General features: G+C 38.3%; 1 long non-coding RNA gene across 1 annotated transcript; it reads right to left on the bottom strand.

Annotated features, from left to right (window-relative positions):
* Positions 1-5940: 5940 nt before the first annotated feature.
* LOC112540205 (uncharacterized) lies at positions 5941-9817 on the bottom strand. The gene is made up of 3 exons (XR_003084270.2): positions 9587-9817; positions 8493-8751; positions 5941-6348 (listed from the first exon to the last, which is right to left on the bottom strand). It is a non-coding gene; the product is annotated as an uncharacterized LOC112540205 (long non-coding RNA).
* Positions 9818-9917: the final 100 nt, after the last annotated feature.

The raw sequence follows: 9917 nt of genomic DNA, 5'->3' as shown, positions 1-9917 counted from the left end.
TTTCTTCAGAAATATATAGGAAATACATAGATACAGACAATTGTTTGTATATTCTCCTTTTCCTATGCCTATTCTCTTAGATTCAGCATTTGGTTGAACTGATACAGACATTTGTATCAGTAATGTACATAGATTTGTGAAAATGTCAGCTAAGTGTAAAGAGTTAATATTTCAGGAAAGGAAATATACCTTTTGAGAAGTGGGTGGGTGGGTTGCAAGTTTATTGCTGGGATTCATTCTAGGGTATTTTTGGAAGTTGTGTCACTTCTATTTATAACTCTTGTGTTTTCCCCATGCTTTTCCCTTTTTTTTTTTTTATTATTGATTCCAGCATGAGCCTTTTGTCTCAGGGCATCATGTGTGAATATATGCCTACACATGGAACCAGCAGTATTTGTGACTGAACAGATAAACTGTTCTTTAAAACCTTGTTATTATCTGCAGTGCAGTTGTAAGCATAATCAGTCAGAAGTAAACCCAATGAAGTTCAGTGGGAATCATTTCTTAATAAGCAGTCATTACTCCTATATCATTCTTCACAACTGAAATCTTTTTGTTCCACTGCTGCACAAACAGCATGCAGAACAGAAATATATGGAATCTGCAAAGCCCTCCTACTCCCCTTGATAGAGGGATTCTGGCTGTGTAAAAGCAATCAGGCATTTCTGGAAAATATGGGCAGAATAGAAACTAAAAGGACAGAATTTGGAGGGCAACATGACTTTAATTGTGTAGAATATCTGAACTTTTAATCTGTGTTTAATAGCACTAACAACTGAGCCAAAGCAGTTACTGTTACAACATTGTGAATACCTTTGTTGCATAATTTAAAAGAAGTATTTTTGTAACATGAACAATCGCACTTATTTATTCTGGTTTAGGCTATTTGAACTGATTCTTGCCTAAGATGATGCCTGAATAATGAGGGGAGTTCTATAACGCACATGGCAGGTTTATGCCCTTGTGCTTCACTTTAAAAATTCTGATTCCGCTGTAGGATGCAACAGAACACTATGAACATGGCTTACCCTGGCATGCTTAATGCATCTCTGTGAGGAAAGATACAGTAGCCTATATTCATTGGACTTGCAACTATAATCTTAAGAGATTTACAGTAAGGAAATGGAAAGTACCAGTCCATGATAAAAAGAATGTTTTAAAGTAAGGTGAATGAGGAAGACAGTACAGATATTAGGGAAGAATGAAAGGTACAAACCGGGATAACGTGTTTATGATCCTTTTTTTATGACTACAGTTTTCTTACATGTGAGGAAGTTCCCAAAGTGCGTTTGCTTTGATTTCACATTATTCTCAATACTAAAAAGAGGCAGAATTTTTTCATGTCTACATCTGGAACAAAGTTACGCCCAAATCCTTTTCGCTTTCTTCTCTGATACTATGTATGATTCGTTTTTAATGTGGATGTAACAGCTTTAAAGAGGAGGCAACAAACAAAATCTAATCCCTAACTTTAAAAAGAGGCTTCTTCTTTTTGGTGACATCCACTAGAACAATTATTTGAAAGTTTCTGAAGAATTGCAATTGCATGCCCATCCTAATTGAATCCTATTTTGGTTACCAATTAAAGAAGTTCTCTCACAGAACTGGTTCCCTTGGAAGTCATCTCCTCAGTTGCCTCAGAAAAGCAGGTGAGTTAGCAAGGCCTGCTCTGGTGGTTTCAGTGTTCGGAGCTGTCTTTTGGCTTCCAGAAGTGTCTGATGGAACATTATAGTTGATTTTTGCTTATTTTGCCCTTGCCATCCTGGTCCTTTTTTCTTTTGTCTGTTAAATGGTAAGCCATTAATTTGAAACTGAATTGTTATAGCATGAGCTGGAAGTTTATATATACATATAAGTGAATAGTGTTAAAGTATATTAATTGCCTCGACCTGAACAGAGATAGAATGGATTTTAATATTCCCAGTGGCCTGCAGTATTAATATAATAGTTTATCAAGATTTCTGTACAATTGTCCTTTTAAAAGCTTGGGAAGCAACAAACAGGATGAAACCTGATGCATTATGGATTAAGTTCATCAGGATTAGTTACACATTTAATGTTGCTCAAATTCAGCATGGCTTGAAAATGTGTTCTATACTCTGCATTATGGCTTACATTTAGTATCAAGTAAGATTTACCCAGCCCATTTTAAGATTGCCCATGATGGGAACTGCACCAGTTTTTAAGAAGTGCTGAAATACAGTAGTTATCAAAATTCAGCTGACAATTAACTGGCTTAAACCAGAGCCAAAGGAGAGCATATCTAGTCACAGCTGAACAAGAAAGAAGGGTGAGCAAAATTCATTTTGTGGGCTGATTTCTTGGTGTAGCTCAGATATACAACCCTTGTATAAATCCTAATAAAAATGATAATTTTTATTTAGGTTTTCATGTACAAAAAGAATATAACTTTAAAGCAGGCAACAAACTGCAAAAACACTGGGCTGAAATGTCAGAATCTGATTTATTTTTAATGGGTCTACACAAACATATTGTGACAAAATCTTACCACATTTGCAACTACAGCATCTTACAGGGACCTATTTATTGTGCTATCCCTGCAACTCATTGTTGCAGGAGTACACTAGTCAATAGTAAAAATTTTCTCCTTTCAATATTAGCTTGATGAAAATGAGTAGCAAAATGGACAGAGGAAGAGAGAGATTCGCAAGAGGATCCTAGCATTCCTGGGGATGTTGCTGGAGTAGCAGAATGTAGCTCTCTAAGTGTGTGAAAACAACTCTTTGACCACCATTACAATCTGCTTGGTAAGTATATCACAAGTGAAGTATAAAAGATTTTCACTACAGAAATGAAGCCTAACACACATTGATATGGGCATGTTTTTAATTTATTTTGAGCTCCTTGAAAGGGAAGTGGGATATTAATGTCATAAATGGAAAACAAATCTATCTTCTAGATCTTCCCTGAGACAATCTGCATGGCTTCTGGAGACCATCAAAGGACCAACACAAGGTATGTGACCTCCGTAACTCATGGTCATTTGGCCCAAGCTTTGGTAATATCCTAAGGATGGTTAGACCTCTGACTAGCTTTTTAAAAAAATTTGTTGAGGCTCAGGAGAAGATAGATTCCATTCTTACTTTGCAAAGACGGATCGTTGCTAATCAACACAAGCACGTGATCTGGACATCATCTCCTCTTGCCCAGTTGGCAGGACTGCATTTTTCCACCTTCTGTATGAGGAAGTTGGGAATGTACTGATGGAGATAAGTCACCTGGGGTGTGGCACTGTTGTCTTAAGTACATAAAAACTGTCATTTTGTATCAGACCAAAGGTTAATCTAGTCCAGTCCGATGCTTCTGGAAGTTTCACAGAGTGTGAAAGTAATTCTTTCACACAGTAACTTTCCTGGGATCAGTGGCTGCAATTAGCTTCTATGGGCCAAAAATAAAGCACTGAATTTTGTGATGAGCAGGCTGTAGGAACGCTTTGATTAATATTGCTGACCAAAGAGCTGCCATTTAAATTTCCCAATGTTCTGGAGCAACAGTATTTTAGGGGAACTGAAAATAGTCGTCTTCAGATTCACCCCTAGGACAGAAAGGCCAGGGCATAAATAAGCACCTGTGAGCTGAATTTGCTGTGCACTCACAATTACTCAGGGCTGCTAAGTGTGCATATCAGATCAGATTCCAGAATATGTTCTTAATCTCTCCCATATTAGTGATTTCTTATGTGGAAGAATAAAGTGCTGCTTTAGGGACATTACTGTCTTGAGGATAAAATCTATTTTCTGCACCTAATTGCAGGTTTTTGCAGGTACAATGTGCTCGTGTCTCCAGCACATGGAAGATAAAGCTGCATTCCTACAAAGTGCAAATTCTCCCTTGTACATGCAATCTGTCTACATAATTGTAAGAATTTTGCTGCTATGAAACAAAAACAGATTAAAAAATATTAAGCAGATTAGCTCTGAAGAACCATAGGATTGGCAAATCTTGAATAACAGCCTTTTTTAAAAATGACCTTTATAAGGATATGTATTTCTGGTTAAAAAAAAAAGATAACACAATGAATATTTTCAGTGCAGCAATACATTTATTTTAAATACAATCAAGCGATTTTTTAAAAATGTCACAGGCTATAACTCAGCAGTCAGCATTATTTGGGAGTAGGATTTTTAACAAGCTGAGCTACATTTTTGCTTAATAGACCAGATGGCCATTACAAAGGACACAGTTGTTTTAAGTCATGCTTGCAGTGGGCATTTTTCACTGGATTCTCTGCTGGGTGGGCATGTTCCCCCACATTTTGAAGGATAAGAACAGCAACCAGGTTTTTAAATGAGCCATTTATGAACAGGAATACAACATGCATAAATAGGATAAAGCAAATATATTTTAGAAAAGTCAGAAGAGCAAAGATTAAATTACTAGAAAAGTTAGGAAATCTTAATACTGATGATCTTCTTGCTACATTTTGCACTTGTGTATTTATTGATGACTCATTAAATTCTCCTCTTAAATTGCAGGGCTTTAAGGACTCTTGATATAATCTCTTTATATCTATATAAGGAATTGGATACACACCTTAATGATACACTGGAAAATATGAAGAAATGTTATGGGGGTGGAGGGGAAATGGTAACATTACTACAGCATCATAATAGTAGGAATGGATCCTACTAGGCCTTTTGTGTAATTTCCTAATCCAGCCTTTTATCATAACAGAAAATGTTCAGAGCAAAGATTTCTCTAATACTACAAAACTTGGGTACCAAGTAGTAAGGGGCTGATTTATGCGTAAACATGGTAAGAGCAGTTTATGGACTTTTTCACATGTGACATTTAGAAATATTCCTCAGCTTCAACAGACTGTAAAAATATTGCAGTACAAAAATTTGCAATACAAATACCTTTCCTCTGCTTTGTCATGTTAATAATGGCCACACAGGAACATAAATAATGCATAAGGCTTAAAGCTACTTTAAGCCTGCCATGTATGAAAACTTGCCAAAGTAATAGGAAATGGAAAGAGTTATACCTTCCTTAAAGAAGACAGAAATAGCTTAGTGCAGTTCTACTCAGCACTTACAACACTGGCATATACCACAGGATTATGTTCTGATATTTCTGACCATTTTGTATGCAAATGATTCAAAACTATATGGTTTGGTTATGTATCAAATTGCAGCTTGTCCTGCTGTCCAAAATTATGTGTAGAATGCAGTTTTCTAGAAACATTAAAACATAGATCATTTTTCCCTATCTTCTACAGGCTCTGGACAAACAGGTTTTGCACATTTTTAAGCTCTTTCTAACATGACCTTTAAATGCTCTGACTTCATGTTGGTAGAGTTACATCAGCATTATTTTGTGTGAATCAACAAATGGTAGCTGGTCCATCTTTTAAAGTCCCTTTAGACAAAATCAAGGGGAGGAGCACCATCTCATCTGCACTACTTAATTACTCATTCCTCCTCTGGTTCAATCAACACCATATTCTAGAAGACAGAGCCAAATGTTCAATTTTTACTGTTCATTCTCTCCACTGTTTGATTGTACAGGGAGGGCATGTGAGAAGTCATCAGGATGGAAGAGCAACAGGTCCAGGAGCATCTAGGAATTTAGAGGACTCTGCTTCTCAGCTGGGATGTGGATTTCAGCAGATAACCAACAGCAGTTGGTGAAGCATATCATTTAAAGCACAAGGACTTTCCTAATTCAAATGTTGTGTCTCAATAATTAATTCAAGATAAGATATGAGCAGTTATTTAAAAACAACAACAAAACTGATTTGTCAAAAACTGATGAGAGCCCAAGATGATTTCTTGACCAATTGACCTTTCTGGTCTTGTGCCAATATAAGATCAGATTATAGTCTTTACATTTTTTCCTTACAAAGGAATTTGCAAAAAGTGACTGTCATTGCAATTGCCACCCCCTACTCCACCCACTTAAAATCAGTTTCAGACATATTTCTATAACAAACAGGTTTTATACTGGTAAACAGCACCTGACTGTAAATCAGTTATCTCTTAGAGAACAAACAGTTCAAATTTGGAATTCATAGTTCAGCTCTGATGTCAGTAGAAGGTCTTTGACTACTTGATGTCTAAAGAATACTTGCTTTCAATTCTACAAATAGATTAAGCAAGCATGTCCTTGTCCTCTGAGCTAGCATTATCTATATAGAATCATAAGCACTTCTAATTGAAAGAAGTAATCAACAGGAGGTGACTCGCTTCATAATTACCTTTCATTTCCTATGTAATGGACCATTACTTTGTTATGCATATTCTACTACTGCTTTCTAAACATAAAACTTGACTAACAGGCCCATTACTGAGGATAAATTCAATCCAGGTCAACCGGTACCAATTCCTGTCAAAACAAAATGAAAGGAAGAGGTTCTTTAAAATGTTCTTAACCTTGGGTCAGTAAACCTACCAGACACATAATCCATACATTTTTTTAAGATTAAAAAAGTCTGAAAATGTTACAATATGCAGTTGGATGTCTAAGCCATAATGTTTAGTTTGGTTTCATGCAACATATAGTCACAGCCTTTGAGAAGCCATTAACATTTTATGTCAACAAGGCCATTGTACCTTGTTCCACAAATTATTATTAAAACTATGGCTTCATGCAGTGTGTGAACCCAACAATTCTACTTCCACTTTAATAATACATATAATGTGGAGTAGATGGTTCTGGGGACAGACAAAAGTAACTGCAGACATTCTTTTAAAATAAATATATTAATTTTTTTGCAGAAATGTATCCTGTCACTTTTAGAAGGAAAATTGAAAATATTGAATAGAATTATAATGGTTATTGTGAATAAATTATTTTCTTAAAACCATATTTAACCATTAGGGTGTTATGATTAGACTCCTGGGATTCTATGGTGATCACAAAATCCCAACAAAAGAAAGACTCAAGCAAGTGTCTGACTTCACATATAATTTGCTTATTTTATTTGATTGATTGATTGATCAAATTTATATAGCAGCCAATCTCATAAGAAATTACTCTGGACACCATACAACAATAAAGTAAACAACAAACATAAAAACAATCATCATAAAAATACAAAAAATTGTTATTAAAATTAAAATATTCAAAATTTAAAATATTTTTAATTTTGATAAAAATTAAATAAGTTTTACTTCTGATAAAAATATCAATTTTTTGATAAAAATTAAATTGATAAAAAATATTTGTTCATCTTGATAAAATGTGTGAATGCAGCCAGTAAGTGCAATTTGCCTACACCCATTCTTTATTAGACCTCTCTCACGTTAACACCAGTCATTTATTACCTTTCTATCTCTTCCTGCGCTCTTTATATTGCTTCCCCCACAACTGATATTTTAGCCAGTTTGGTATGGTGGTTAAGGCACCAGACTAGAAACTGGGAGATCATGACTTCTAGTCCTGCCTTAGCCACAAAGTCAGCTGGGTGATTTTAGGCAAGTCCCTCTCTCTTGACTCTAGGAAGGAGGCAATGGCAAGCCACTTTTGAAATTTTGCCAAGAAAACTACAGGTACTAGTCCAGGCAGTCACCAGGAGTCAATACCGACTTGAAGGCACTAAAAAAAAAAAACCACCTTGAAAAAAAGACTTGAGACAGTTCCTGAAGTGGTGGTTGATAATGAGTAGAAAATAATTTATTTGTTTTATAATCTGGCCCACTGAATAATGGGAATATTCTTAATTCCTTAAATTAAAAAGTGATAGCCCTAAAAAATCCTAGTCACGTCATACTTAATAGAAAGTTTACATTTGATGAACCTTATGTAAACATGTACCAAATGGCTGTTCTAGAATTTACTTCTAAGGAAATACATTAATTTAGTCTTCTTCATACCCGATGCCATAAAACAATGTAATCATTACAAATGGATCACACTATATTAAAAGGAGGTTATATTACTTCAGTGTAATGGATTCTTTAAATTGCCACAGATTAAAGGGTTGTGTAAAATAATTGCTTCAAAAGAGTTATATATATTTTACAGTAATATATGTTTTGGAGGGCCAATATAAAAAAGTTCCCTACAAGCTGGTCTGTGCCCCTGTGAACAATGGGCTATTGAGATTACAGCTCATGTCCTATTCTACTGTACTCTCTGTAAGGATCCTACAATCCGCTTTATAACTCCCTGATAAAACACCTGGAAAATTCTGATCTTTTTTTATGTACAATTACTGTTATCAGATCAGTATGATTTAGTTTCCTTGAAATTTTGTTATATTGCCTGTAAAATTAGACAGGTCTTGACTGCCCCCCCCCCGAAACTACCACCAATTGTAACATTCTTAACCTATCTTGTGTCTGTCTTCTTATTTTAACGTGTTTTATTTTTAACTCTGGTCTGTGACCATAATAAACTCTCTCTTACTGAGAACAGAGAAGCAAATCAACACATTCTCCCACACCCATGATGCATGTATATATGTATTTGCATTAAGTATATATGCACACGCCACGGGTATGCATAAACGAAATAAAAGCACTCACCAGGAATATAGTGTGATCACTTTAGCATGCTCCAGAAGAGCCACCTGCAATCCAGGGATGCTGTCATTAGAAGGTTTGACTAGGGCTGGGGCCCTGTGTGGGTGTGTGTCAGCTTTCCCCTCAGCTATGAAGCTGCCCAGGTGGGCTTGAACCTGTCAATCTCTCTCAGTCCAATCCACCTCACTGGTTGTTCTAGGGCAGCAGTTTTCCAAGCGTGGCTTGGGGAAACCTGGGGGTCCCCAAGACTCTTTCAGGGGGTCTGCGAAGTCAAATATTTTAAAATGTCTCCGTTTTCATTTCTGATAGAGTACATATCAACAGATACAACCCGCACAAACCAAAGCTCCTTGGGTCCTCAGTTATTTTTAAGAATGTAAAGGGGTCCTGAGACCAAAACATGTGAGAACCACTGTTCTAGGGCAAAGAGCCATGTTCTCATGAATAAGAACACCATATTCTTGGGCTCCTGGAGGAAAAGCTGGAGATAAATGAACTGCCTTGGTGCTACGATGGTCAGGAGAGAAGGTGCCTCACCTCGCCCCCAACCCGCAACAGAGGGCCTCATCCTGCGCTGCTGCTCCCAGGTTAGGGCAGTGGCTGCGTTTGCCCCTTGGTTTCTCAGCTTTTAGAAAGCCTGCCCAGATGCCCCTCCTCCCCAGACATTTGTTGCTTGACTCTGATCAGCTGCAGTTTTAACTTTGCCTACTGTTTTCGTTTTAGTTTGCTGCCTTGAGTCCTCCCTAGAGTACAGTGGGGAATATCATATTATGATTATTTATTCCGCATTTTTAATATGTAACTCAAGGCGATGAAGATACCTAATTCTCCTGATTATTCTCCCCCAACAACCACCCTGTGAGGAGGTCGGGCAGAGTGCGCGCGACTGGCCCGACGCCTCCCAGCCGGCTTCCAGGCCTAAGGGAGGCCGAGAACTCACCTTCTCCTGGTTTCTAGGCCAGCCCCTTCACCGCGACACCGCACTGGCTCTCAAATCCAGTCAGACAGCAAAGGATCGCCCAGTGAAACTAAACCTGCCCCGCAGCCCCCTCAGGCGGCCGCCAGCAACCCCTCCTTGGCCCCGGGGAGAACCGTACCGAGGATCGAGGTACCCCGGCCTTCACTGGGGGCTGAACCGGAGCATCCTCCACGCCGGGCCTCGCGGCCAAAGGGCTCCAGGGCTGTCACGGCCACGCGTGTCAACGTGCGTGCTTGCTGCGAAGGAAGCCCCCCGTTCACCTCAGGGCTTACACACTAGGCTTCGCAGACCCAGACCCGCCCGAACCCGGCGCGCCCTCCTGGCTAAGAGAGCCGAGACGCTCCCCTGAAGCGGGCCCGGCGTTGCTTAGCAACGACGGCGGCGAGGGGAGGGGAGCTCCGCTCCGAGAGAACGCATTAAACGAGCGCTTTCCACGCGCCGAGGCCCCT

Source organism: Python bivittatus, unplaced genomic scaffold, assembly GCF_059951505.1.
Source record: "Python bivittatus isolate LINGU-HERP-01145 unplaced genomic scaffold, Pbiv_v1 ctg000530_np1212, whole genome shotgun sequence".
NCBI classification, from domain to species: Eukaryota; Metazoa; Chordata; class Lepidosauria; order Squamata; family Pythonidae; genus Python; species Python bivittatus.
The sequence above is the reverse complement of the archived record's forward strand: the minus strand, read 5'-3'. Positions and strand labels throughout refer to the sequence as shown.